Consider the following 14,344-nt stretch of genomic DNA (forward strand, 5'->3'; position numbering starts at 1 on the left):
TCCTTATGCTGTTGTTTGTTTGTATGTTTGTTTTAATTGTTCGCGCCCGTTTCATGTTTTGTTTTTGTATAGTTTGCTTGTGGTTTATTATTTAGGCACTTTTAAATTTCGCGCCCGATTTAGATTTTGCTTTTAGAATTCGCACGTTTGTGTTGTTTTTTTGTTTTTTTTTTTTGGTTGTTTGCTGGAACTGTTTTACTGTGTGTATGTCCGAATGTTTGTAATATTGTTAGTGTACTGCACTTCACTGCACTTTCTTTCGTATCTCTTTTCTTTGGTTTCTAATATGTCTATGATAATGTTGGTTTTTGTTTGTATTTTTGAATATATTCCCGCTCTTTTAATTACGTTTTTAGTTTTCTTTTTTGTTTTTGTTCGTTTTTGCACTTTATGTCACTGCACTTTATTACCGACCTTAGTTTTGTTTTTTGTCACTTCTTGTAGCAAACCGTGAATATATGTATATGGATATTTTTTGTGTGTCACTGCACTATTTTTCTTGTTTTTGCTTAATTATGTGAGCACAAGTGTACGTACATTTTAATTTATTAATATTAAAATATATATATAAACATCCTTTTTTTTTTGTTTTTGGTGTCACTGCACTGCTCTTTTTATTGTTTTATTATTATTTTACTGCACTATATTTTTTATTTTTTTTTTTGACCACACAATTTGTTTTAATATAATTAAATCTTAAGTCTTTAATGTAGTATTTTCTGTTTATACAATCCGAAGGTGCCTTTCGTTAAGGCTCGAAGGACCATAGTTAAAAGGACACAAAATTTATTTTATTATAAATTTTGTTTTTATTTTACTAATATATTAACAAAATCATAAGTTTTAATCGTAAAAAAATGTCAATAAGCGGGGCGGCGAGACTCCAATGCCGAAGATGATTGGACGGTGCTGGTGATCGAAGTTCCGCGCATCGGGATAAAAATGTAGAAATCGAGGTCGAATAGCGTAGGTATCGACGCGGCAGGGTGTATGCGAAACTTTGTAGCGAATGGACGTGTCGAATTGTTTAGAACGAATTTGTCAAAAACGAAAGTTGCTGTGCCGATAGTGTGAACGATTGTGTCTGCTTTCTCCTTGTCCAGCCTTTTCGATGAGTGAATGTATTGGTATGATGAGTTGTGTTGGTGTCATCAGCAGTGGTGAATTAAGCTGTCGCATTAGGATGCGCCAATTTTACCGTGTAGAGGGAGTGGATGCTTAACTCATTTAAACACATTCATTTGACCTATAGTGCACTGCTTAAGTTGGGGTGTATTCCATTTTAAAATGTTTTTAGAATAAAACTTTCGTTGTTAATTGGAGAAAATTCTATAGGCTTTATCCTATCGAATTCATGTTTTAAATTTAGTTTATCTAAAATATCTTTTAAATTTTGAAAATATTGACTTAAGTTATAGTTTCGTAGTACAATCGCCTGATTGTAAAGGCAAAATTTTGTATGAGTTCTTCTCTCATTTGCGTGTCGCTGCATTGCAAATTCAAACATTAATGGGTTGGGGTTGAATAAAGGAAGGATCATGTCAACTTCCCTGATGAACGATGATAAATCTCTGCCGTCAAAGTCCATGATTCTTGAAGCTTCCTTCAAAATTTGCAATCCTGTCAGCTGAAGTGGTTGCTGCTCGGCTGGATTCATTGCTGATGTATCCTCTTTTAATACAACTGAACTTGTTGTTGTTTCTTTGTATGGTGCACTTCGCTCTCTCTGCGTCTTCTGTGTGTGGGGCATTAATCTTTAATCCCACTTTTCCTGGTAAAGTTGATGGGCGGAATGAAGCTATTCTTCGCCTTCACAAATTGTAATCCTCGGAGTCGCTCTCCGACGTTCCAGATATGTATGTACGCTCATAACTTTCATACGACTGAACCAAATTTGATAATTCTTTTTTTAAAATGTTCGTTGAGCTTCAGGGATGGTTTCTGCGGAGAAAAAAAATAATTGCCGGAAAACCCCTAAAAACAGCCTTTTTCTTTTTCTTATACAAACGAATGAATGTTTGTTCGTTAGTAACGCTAAGAGAGCGGCTGAACCAATATTGATGAAATTTTAAGAGAATGTTCTGTGGGGATCGGGGAAGGTTTAGAAATAAAAAAAACTCTGTATGCTTTTCGTGAGGAAAAGTCGGAAAATTGGACAATTCCAAAAAGTTAATTTTTTCCATACAAATTTTTTTTCAATTTTTTGTTTTGTTTTTCAAATATTTGAATCGTTCAAATTTGTCATTTGTTTCAAAAATTTTTGAAAATTATTCAGTGAAAATTTTATGTGTGTTGCACACAAAGTGATCAATTACAGATTGAAATTTGCCACGGTCGGCGTTCTTTTTGGCATCAACTTACATTAGCAGCCCAAGGCAAATGAACGAGTACTCCCAGGATGGGTTGACATACGTGCGGTATTATGGATCGCGGTCAATCAGCAAACGATCGCCACGTTGCCACAGCAAGACTTTTCAAGCAACAGCTTCGATGGACTTTATCTTGAAGCAACGTATATGTGGTGCTGTTAGATGCTAGATGTACTCTGTTGAGTGGGAAAAGAGAGGTTTGCCGTACGCACACATTCTTCTTTGGATGGTGGTTACACCAGATCAAATTGATGAAATCATTCAATCATATTCGCGTGCTTTTCTTTCGGAAACATAAACTAAAAATGATGGATATCGTCTCTATCGGCGTCGCTCACCAGACGACAATGGAATTTAGAAGAGTGAATATCGAAGTTGACAACACATGGATCGTACTATATTCACCACTATTGTCTAATTCACATTCAAAACTCATATCAATGTTGAGTGTTGCAGTTTGGTGTAATCGATAAAATACGTTTGTAAGTACGTCACCAAAAGAAGCAACATGGCGGTTATTGGTCTTGAACGATACGTTCGATACATGAGCTATAGTGCAGCGCTTTGTAGGGTACTTACTTTTGCAATTCATGAACGTTTTCCGACTGTTGTGCATCTCGCAGTTAATTTGAAGAATGGCCAGAGAGTGTATTTCAACCCAAGGAATACAGTACAACCGGTGGAAACACCGCCAGCAACAAAATTAACATTTACGAGTTTTTGCTTAACTTTCGTCAGTGATCCGTTTGCGAGGACATTCGGAAATACCTTGATATTATACATGGAATGCATCGTCGAAGAAATAATTACGCAGAAAGCAAGGCCATCCAGTAGATGGACATCCAGGTGTGTTCTCAACTAATGCGTTAGGACGACTTTGCACAATCCACCCGATTTGTTTCTACCTTCGGTTGCCATTGATAAATGTACGCGGTTCAACTTCATTTGAGTCATTGCGAACTGCGAATGATACGGTGTGTGCATCTTTTTGAGAAGCAAGCCAGCAATTAAAATTGCTGGAAAATGATAATCACTGGAATGAAAATGAAGTTCGCACACTTTTCGCGGTAATCATTTCGACATATGGCTGATATCAGCCTTCAAATCCGCATCTATTATGGGATACGAACAAAAATGATATTGCCTAAGACATTTTACATTGTCTTCGCTACATATTGGAAATGGTTCCGATGATTTGATATCAATTCCATCTGCCGTTTATCGATTCAAGAAAGATGAATTCATTACGAATGTTTATCTGAACATTGGCCAAATTATCGTAACTACTTGAGTGAACGTGCAATGGTAGCTGCCAAAAATACCGATGTTGATGACTTAAACTGGAAGATTCAAAGTCAAATTCCGGGAGACTTGTGGTCATACAAATCGATCGATCGTCTTGACGATGAAGACGACGCCGTGAATTATCCACTGGAATTTCTAAATTCTTTGGAGAGGCTTGGTATGTTGTCTCAAAGTTGGATCTGTCATTATTATGTTTCGCAATCCGCAAGCGCGAAATGATAAATTTAACTTTCATTTCAAAATACATAATTTCACGCAGGAAAACGGCTGCGGGGTCAGCTAGTATATTTATATATATTTAAGAGATCTTTAAAATGGGAGCTAATCTTAGGATTTGCTTCCCGTTGCTAAAGCTAACGAAATTTAAAAAACTTCAGTTTTTAGTATCGCTCAACTTTGCAGTTTGTTTTTACCGACTGCGCCAGTTTTAGTTGTTCGAGCGGAGGAATAAAAATGCCGACGATATTACTTCTGTGACATTATGCTTTATTCTCTTCCTTTTTCAAATTATGTTCTGCTTATTTAACTACTAAAGTGATTACAATTTTCTTAATCTATTTCTTTGTTTTTTTATTTTCTTATGAAATACAATATTTGTTAAATGTAATCTTAACCGATGAGTCGACGTTGCGAGTTTTCGAGAGAAAAGTTCTGCGAAAGATGTATGGTCCTTTGCGCGTTGGCCACAGCGAATATCGCATTCGATGGAACGATGAGCTGTACGAGATATACGACGACATTGACATAGTTCAGCGAATTAAAAGACAGCGGCTACGCTGGCTGTGTCATGTTGTCCGGATGGATGAAAACACTCCAGCTCTGAAAGTATTCGACGCAGTACCCGCCGGAAGCAGAGGAAGAGGAAGACCTCCACTCCGTTGGAAGGACCAAGTGGAGAAGGACCTGGCTTCGCTTGGAATATCCAATTGGCGCCACGTAGCGAAGAGAAGAAACGACTGGCGCGCTGTTCTTGACTTGGCTATAATCGCGTAAACGGTGTCTATGCTAGTAAAGAAGAAGAAGAATCTTATTTTCTATTGAATGCAAACAAACATGATTGTGTGGTTTACCCGATAATGTCTGGGTTATCATTACAGTCAAACATAAGGACCAAAACATGTTTGTATGCATTTGCATTATGTTCTTTATCTCTACTTGTTATCTTATTTTTTGTAATGTTTACTTGTTTTTCTTTGATCTTTTATTTTGTCCAATTTGCAATATTTTGTTGGGTGGTGTCTGGTTGGGATGATAGTGTACACATAACTTGAGCGACAATGGCAAGACATTTATCGGAGCTCAAAGAGCCACAGAAAAACAGTTCGTGGACTTCATCAAACAAGTTTTACCTGAGATTGTACAAAAGTACGCTCCCCAAGGCATTAACTGGCAGTTCATCCTTCCAAGCGCTCCTCATATGGGTGGTTTATGGGAATCAGCGGTAAAAAGCTTTAAATCGCACTTTAAAAAAGTAGCTGGAAACTACAATTTTAACTTTGAAGAATTTACAACATTACTAATTCGTATTGAAGCCATTCTCAATTCGCGGTCATTGGCGACACTCTCGCAAGATCCCTTAGATCTAACAGCTCTTACACCAGGCACTTTCTCAAAGGAGCACCCATTCTGGCCATACCTGAGCCAAGCGTGGAGTCGCTTTCCTTACTAAATAGATGAGAAAGAATTAAAATTCTCCATCATGATTTCAGCCGCCGATGAAAGGAGGAGTATATAACCGTCACAAAAGGTACCGCTGGAAAACTCCCGAAAAGGCGCCAAAGCTTGAAGATTTGGTCCTAATACATGACGACTGTCTCCCCCCTACAGAATGGCGGCTTGGTCGCATAGAGAAGCTACATCACTGCTCCGACGGTCACATACGAGTAGTTGACCTCCGTACTCAAAACGGAACTCTAACGAGACCGCTCGTGAGACTATGCTTCTTACCAACCGCAGATAATAACGAAAATTCACATAATAAACAATCCGTACAATAATACCGACAAGCAGAAGTTAAAAAATTCGTCTAATAAATAAAACCGAAATCACTCGCACATATAATATGATCAGTGTGACCATTTTAGCATTTTTGCAGCTAAATTTAGCTTTTTTTTGTATTTGGCCGCAAAATTTTCATTTAGCATTTAGCATTTTTCTTAGCTTTTTGCGATTATTAGTTTAGCATTTTTTAGCATTATTCTATCCAAAAACTTTCAAATGTTTTATTACTTTTTTGTATAAATAAAATCTGATAATTTTTAGTTGACTACTCAATTATACATATAACCATGGCAACCATTTGCGTGGTGATTAAAAAATAAAATCTGGCATCACAGCTCAATAGAACAGCTGTGTTTTCATTCATCTCTAATAAAACAAAAAATAGCAATTTGTTTAACATAGACAATGGAAAGGTTGGTAGTTAACTAAAAAATGAAATTATGTGTAAATTTAAGTAATCATAATGATTTTTATAGGTATCTTAAAAGAAGTGACCCAAATGATTTAGATATTGACGAAGTTAGCAGTGACTCCGAAGAAAACACGTGCCGGCCCAGCACCAGTAAAAGGTTAATACTCGTAAATACTTATTCCGTGTGTTAAAAATGTACTAAAAATCGTATACTCGTAAATATTGCAGAAAATATATCCAAAGAACCAGAAAAAGCTGGTTTAATGATCCGAGAGTATGCAAGTGGATTGTCGAGCTAAATGATCAGGAGGTAAAGTGTAAATACTGCCATTGTACTTTAAAACCAAAACTAAGTACACTACTTACTCATGGAAAGCATTTAGCAGCAGCATCGCTTTTCACAAAAAACAATCAAAAAATACTCGATTTTCACTTACTAAACAGCAATTCCAAAGTAAAAGCAGCAGAATTATTAGAAGCCTTATATGTGGCGGTACACACTACGATAAGGTCAGCCGATCATTTAGTCCGTTTACAAAAATATATATTTATTGAAGGCAAGGTCGCCGTTGGCATGACATTGGGTCGAACAAAGTGTACTGCCCTCATCAAGTCAGTTTTGGCTCCCCATTTTCAACACCTATTGGCTGAAGATATTAGTGACAACTTTTTCAGTCTGATTATAGACGAATCTACAGACATAACTATTGATAAATATTTGGGTATAGTAATACATTATTACAGTAAGTCTGCCAAACAAATTGTAAACACATTTTTAAACCTAAGTGCATTTGATGACGCGTCAGCCAATGGAATACGCAAAGCCATTTTTGAAGTTATTAAGGATTTTAATCTAAAAATTCAAAACATGGTGGGTTTAGGAACTGATAATGCCAGAGTAATGACTGGAGTTAACCGTGGAGTGCTAGCAAAACTACGTGAAAAAAATAAAAACATAATATATACTATGTAGTTCCCTGTATCTGTCATTCTATTCAGCTTTCAGTGTCTTCAGCATCCAAAATGTTGGTTTTCCAAATCAACTTTAAGACACAAACATTATAAAAGCATTTACGCTGCGATTAATGATGGCATACAACCATTAAAATTGGAAAGAGCTTGTGACACTAAATGGTTATCAATTGAATCAGCTGTAAATCGTATAGAAAGTCAATGGCTAGAGTTGAAAACTCATTTTGAAACTGCCGCAACGGTAGAATCGTGTCATCAAGCCAATATATTAAAAAAATTGTACACTGACAAAAATTTATTATATCTGAAGTTTTTGAAACCTTTGCTGTCAGATGTACAAAAAGAAAATAAAATGTTTGAAAGTAATAATGCTGACCTTATTCTGTTGCCATCAGAACTATGTATATGTTCTTTTGAAACACCTTTCCTATCAAATTGTTTTAAAATCTGACACTTTTGATCCGTTCAATTCGCGTTTAGAAGATTTTTTTGTTCCAACACCATACTTTAATTACAATTTTGAAGAATTTTTAAAATCAAAGAAAGATGTAATCAATTCTGAAGAAGAAAATGAAATAAGAGCTACTTGTCGAAAGTTTATAGCTCAGTTAATGTATCAGCTTAGACAACGATTGCCAGCAAATTTTCTAAATCTTAAAAATACAAATTTTTTTTCTGAAGAAAACAGTTTAAAAACGAAAAAATTTAAATTGCATGAACATTTTGAACAACAAATGGAAGATTTCACAGTGGACAGTGAAATAGTAATTTCTATTTTAGAAAAGCAATGGCAAAAGCTAAGTACATATGAATGGGCAAACAAAAACTCAACAATTGATTTCTGGATAAGTGTATACGAATATAAAAATGCTTTAAATGAAAACCCGTTCCAGGAATTGTCTTCTTTTGTTATAAAGTTTCTAGTTTTACCATTTAGTAACGCAGAAGTTGAAAGAGTTTTCAGGGGCATGAACCTTATAAAAACAAAAATTAGAAATAGAATGATATTGAACACTATGAATTCACTTCTTTACATTAGATGCGGATTGAAAAGGTTAAATAAATGTTGCGAAAGTTTTAAAATTACCAACGATCTCATACAAAAATGTGATAAAAACATGTATGATAATGATAATTTGACCGACTCTTCGGAAGTTGAGGACCAATATTCATTTGATAATGTATTTAGTTTATAATTAAAATGTATCATTTGTAAACAAATGATATTTAAAAATATACTGAAATGCTATTAAATAGCGATGTAAATGTTTATGTTATTTTTTTTATGTAAATATACTTATACATATGTATGTATGTACAAACCAATGTGATATTGAATTGAATGATCACTTTTTCTTTTATGTTAGTAAGACTCTTTATGATTCTTTTTTGTTCAATAAATAGTTTTTTTTGTTGTTTGCCATGGCTCAACAATACATGGTTGAATTACTACATGACATTGTTTTATTCTAATGATATATATTTCTAAGGCAACAATGAATACACAAATTTTAAAAAATTAACGCTTTATAGTGATCATTTTATGTAAAAAACGTTTTTATATTTAGCATTATTTTTTGGCATTTTAATATTTTTTTAGCATTTTTTAGCATTATTTTAATGCTGATTTAGCTGCAACACTTTTTTAGATCTGGTCACACTGAGTATGATAAATCATAAAGATACTACAAAACAATGGGTAGATTACTAAACTCTGACAAACCACATAAAGTTGGTTACAAAACGCACAATTTCATAATATAATATATAGAAATGAGTTGCAACTAAACACGACTTTTTCTCCATACAGGAAAACATGGATTCAGAAAACATGTCAACTCCAACGCCAACACTGCGATCGGCCATCAGTGTGCCCCGTCCTGAGGTTGCCCCAACACCGGCGCCCCGAACAACCACTGCAACAACGCCGTCAACTTCAGCTCGTAGTATCTTACGAGCACCAACAACAACACCGTCATCACCAGCGATGCCCCTTCGCTTATGATGCCCCCTTTGTCGCCGCCCCCACCGACTGCAATACTGTGGGCTCTTCAAAGGCTTGTCACCAATTTAACGCCAGCAGATTGTACGGGCGCATGGGCATTACCACAATTGTCTGGCACCCACGCATGCAACTCATGACTGTAACTCAGGGGCTTTGTGCCACATCTGTGGCAGGCATCATCACACGCTGCTCCACCGCACCCTGAGACGTGAGGTCGGTCGGCCACCTGCCCCGCGCAGCCGCGGCACAACCAGACCGCAGCAAACCAGTCGTAAGGCACGTCGGAGAAGACCGGCACCTCCCCCTGAGTCCCGTCTAGGGTGTCAGCGGCATACAACATCGACAAGGCGTCATCAAAGGCCGCATCATCGACGTGCTTCCGGTCTCAGCAACGTTTTGGTAACGTTGCAGCAGCTTCAGCGATTGCTTGGCTGAATATTCGCCTAGGGGGGCCGGGATGGCTTAATGAGTTAAGCTTCCCGCCCTCACGCGCCACTATACCACACAACACACCACTCACAAGCAACATTGGCACATACACCACACCTGAAGACAGCAGTTTCCCCACACACCACACATCCATTGGAAGCAGCAGAAAACACCACACACACACACCAATACATGCAGCAACCAATCCACCACCGCCCAACGAGAAAAAAGCTTCGTCCTGGAAATGTACACACTACTTCGATCACGAATTTCGATTAGAAAACCTCGGCGGACGTTCTACCTTTTTCGTATTTTCGGCAAGCAGATCAACCATCTGTTTTGGTATTTCTCCGTATTTTGGTCGGCAGCTCAACCATCTTGTTACGTCTGATGATCTTCGGCGCGCAGCAGTTCAACCGATATTATCACATTTTCGAGTTTTCTTATTTTATAATTTCATAAACCTACAACCTCCACTGGTATCCGGCCAGGGAGTACATCAATTTCATTTTTTCTTACAAACATACATTGTCAAGCCTCCACTGGTATCCGACCAGGGAGAATTTTATTATTCGAGTAACAATTATCAGCCTTCAATAAAATTGTAATCTGTTTTTAAGTAAAACATTGCGTTCTGAAACCTTCTTTCCAGAGTAAGTGGTAAATTATATAGGTATGAACGAGCTTTATTAGAGCAGGTATGAAAGTTGGACCCTGGGCAGGCACCTCCCCCTTTTTGTGAAATCACATACATATCTCGTGACTCTACTATCCGTTTTCAATTAAATTTAGTATACAGCATTCTTTTCATATTACTTTGTTACAGTGAAAAAACTTACCCTTTCACTTTCCGGTACACAAATCAAGAAATATTAGGAGTATACAAGTATATAAAAATGAAACGCCTTTTTTGTATGTCCGCGCATTACATCCAAACCACAGCACCGAAAGACGTGAAAATTTGCACGGGTATTTTTTTGATTCTGGAGAAGGTTCTAACCTGTTTGCAAAATCACCCTCTATTTCGCAATTTATGTGTATATTTATAACTCAAGAACGGCTAAAACGATTTGGCTGAAAATGGTTGAAGAGGTAGCTTGGAATATCGGGACGGGTTTATCGCTTTAAGTTAAAAGCCAAAACAATTCATAAAGAAAAAAATATATATTTTGAAACATAAGCATTTGTTTTCAATATTCAAGCAAGAATCATTTGAATATTTTAATACATCAAAAAAAAAAAATAAAATAACACCACACAGTTGCTGGCAGGGTACAGTGGTTTTTGTTTACATACACACATTGGGTTGTCAAAAAAGTATTGCGGTATTTTCGCTAGTTGGTGCTAACACGTGTTTGATTGATTGTCGTTTCTTTTAAGTCGTTCGTGAGTTATAGCGTCGCAAACATGGAGCAAAATAAAGAGAAAATACGTCATATTTTACAGTACTACTACGATAAAGGCAAAAATGCATCTCAAGCCGCCAATAAAATTTGTGCAGTTTATGGACCCGATTCAGTTTCCATTTCCACCGCACAACGATGGTTTCAACGTTTTCGTTCTGGTGTAGAGGTGGTCGAAGATGCGCCATGCTCGGGAGGACCTGTCGTCGAAAATTGTGATAAAATCCGTAGCCGTAGCATCGGTCAAGAGCTGGGAATAAGTCATCAAAAATTCATTTCAATTTCAATAAAAAAAATTCAATAAAAATACCGCAAAACTTTTTTGACAACCCAATATATAATATTATACATGAAATTAGTGATAGTTGTAACTGAACAAGAAAATGTTTAATCATAATTTGAGATGAGTGCATAATAGTTGTTTGAAATTATATATCAAACTGTTTGATTTGTAAGATCAAACTTAAACTCAACAAAGATTTTAGTAATCCTTACCACTGGTGGGGGGAATTAAAAAACGTCTTTAGTCGAGCTGAGAATATTTCATTCTGGTTTTATTTAGTAATTTGGAAACCTTATATACTATTTTTCAAAATATCCTAAATAACTAAATATATATGTATGTGTGTATGTTCATATGTATGTAGCATATTGTTTATGCTACATGATATGGTATTGCTTTCAAGTGTACATGTTGTGTGACCTTGGGTTTGTTTTAATGTGAGTACATTTACAAGCAGTTGCTACAATGTATTCTAAGAACCCATGGGTTATCATATGTAAACATCTTATCCTTAGTACTATTTGTGTTATTGTTTGTTGAATGCTATTGTTTTGCATGACAATGCATTTTAAGTATTTTATGTATATGTGTATGTATGTATGTTCAATATATTTGAACATAGATATCTAATATTAGTGGACTGTATCAATAGTAAGATTTAATAATTGTGAAATATATAAAAGTTTGTAAATATAATGTTGTTGTCCGTCCTTTGGCAGCAGCGAACATGTTCAATTTTGAACAATAGTTGACAAATATTCCTGAACCATTGCAGATAATAATGCAATATTTAAAAGGAACGATTAAGTTAATGCAGTATATTGACTTAAGCGGTCGATTTTGCAATTACATTGGATAAATGTTGAACAAAACATTACCATACAAGTACGACAAATGATATGCTTGACAACGAGGAGCGAGCTGAGCCGCGACTTAAGTCTAGTAATCAATATAAAGGAATACAATTTTGCACTAATACTTCCACCACCACCTTATGACAAAAAATTGTCTAAATCCAACCAAAACTGTTCAAGCCCCTAGGTACCGAATATGTGAACCCCAGTATCTTTGTTGACTTTTGGCCGAAAATATCAGTCAATGTATGATATTTACAATTGAAATTCAGAGATAATCCTTTCCTGACAAGTAATTCTGTGTACCAAAAATTGGTTGAATGGGGTCAGTATTTCCATGAGCCCCTATATAACTATTATGAGGATTGTCGAACATCCGGCTGAATATACTTCATATGATTGGTGAATGTATGTGAGGTACATCAACAAATCTCATGCCAAATAAAATATATCGTCACCTGAAATGCAAAATAACGTATCATCAAAAAATTCGAAACTGAGTATCTTATTGATACGATTTACCACTCACCCATATTAAATTTGTCCTACATTTTCAGGCTCTGCGCTCATATATGAATCAGTTTTAACCAATATTAAAACTTTTTTTCACTCTTGTACCATTTTAATTCGTGTTTCATTCACGACACTGTAAATTTTCGAAAATGTTGTTACGTTATTTTGCATTTTAGGTGACGATATGTTTAAATAAAACTGCTTAGCAGCGTTCACAATGACGACGTCGTACCCATTTTTCAATAGCGCCCTGATAGTTCCTGAATTAAAAGAAGCTTCATAACCGCAGTAAGTTTTCTTGGTCGGTGAGAATAAATTCAACAGCTGAATAATAGGATTTGTTAATTAGAATTTTGACAGTTGAAAATGTGGAGTATTTCTCGAGTGTATGATGGAATTGGTGCATATCTTGGAATTTATTACTATTTCGTTGGCCAACTACGTTAATTTTGGAAAATAATATTCGAGCTGCTTATTGCAATGTCACAATTTGCTTCCGGGAAATGTAGCACCAAATCATGTTGTATAAGTTAACACATTAGTCTGCTCACTGTACTGTTCTTAGAACTACTCCACGTCAGCCAGTAAGCGCGGGAATAGTCCGCGTCAGCGCTTTCCCATCAACTTGCAAATTTCGCTTCAACAACATAAGCGCAGTAACAGCGATGCACCTGCTGTCTAAACAACGAAAGCAGGTGCAGTAGAAACAATAATGCCAAAATTTTGTCAAGAGTATGGAAATCAAGCAGGGCTTCTATTTTTAGGTTTCAGTTCTAATTTGGATTATGTAAGTACTCAGTGATCAATATAAAAAATGAAGAAAGAAAAAAACTAAATAAACAAAAAATTTATTGAAATTACTTTTTAAAAAATAACGCATAGCGCTAAATTAGTAAATCTTCCAAAGTGCAAACAAAATTTTTAAAGTGGCCCATAAGGCTTAATTGTTTAAGTGTGTTTAAATAGCCATTAAGAAAGTGAACTAAAAAATTAAGTAAAATAAAATCGTTGGTTCAATCACAAATAAATAGTAAAGGATTAAACAAAGTAGTCAGTTTATGAATGACATCAAAACTAATGCGGAGACATTACGAGTAGTGGGGACAGTTGCCGTCACTGCGGAGAAAGGAGTAGGAATACAATAAGACAGCTGACAGGTCGCTTAGACAGAAAGAATAAGAGTTTTAGAGACTCCATTAGAAGTGGAAGAGTACAATGCAGTAACCATAGACCCGACACTTTGGCGTGATGAATCTCTTGAAAATAATTAAATATCTGCCTGAATTCACTGGCCAAAGATCAAGGTGCGTTAGATGGAGGCAAGCTGCATTTGCTGCCTATAAATTGTTTGAGAACTACAAAAAAAGTTCAAAACGCTACCAAGTGGAGAAAGTAAAAGAAGAAGAAGTAGTTGCGATAACCCCTATGGAGGTTGATCCATACTCTTTCGAACTACATGCAAGTATAATAAGGTATTATAATCCCAATTGGAGAGCTGAGCGGGATTCTCAGAGAACCCGAAAAGCTTCCCACTTTAGTCAAACGACGGCGGCCTATAATAATGCACACCCTCAAGAGAGGGAAAATATTTCGAAAATACAAAGGTTTAATTACTTAACCCAAGATTCGGTTGAAAATTTTTGTGAAAATGCGTCACGATGTGACTTTTTGGAAGAAATAAATTTTTTATACGTAGATCGCTCCTGCCCTATGTAAATAAGATACTGGCAGGGCGACTCATGAAATTGTCGATCGATACCGGAGCGGGAAACAATTTTATTAAATCGAATGAGTATTT

General features: G+C 36.0%; 1 long non-coding RNA gene across 1 annotated transcript; it reads left to right on the forward strand.

The window, feature by feature from the left end:
* Positions 1 to 3,885: 3,885 nt before the first annotated feature.
* Positions 3,886 to 14,111, forward strand: LOC125779219 (uncharacterized). The gene is made up of 3 exons (XR_007423188.1): positions 3,886 to 6,088; positions 6,152 to 6,244; positions 6,316 to 14,111. It is a non-coding gene; the product is annotated as an uncharacterized LOC125779219 (long non-coding RNA).
* Positions 14,112 to 14,344: the final 233 nt, after the last annotated feature.

Source organism: Bactrocera dorsalis, chromosome 6 (genome assembly GCF_023373825.1).
Source record: "Bactrocera dorsalis isolate Fly_Bdor chromosome 6, ASM2337382v1, whole genome shotgun sequence".
NCBI lineage: Eukaryota > Metazoa > Arthropoda > Insecta > Diptera > Tephritidae > Bactrocera > Bactrocera dorsalis.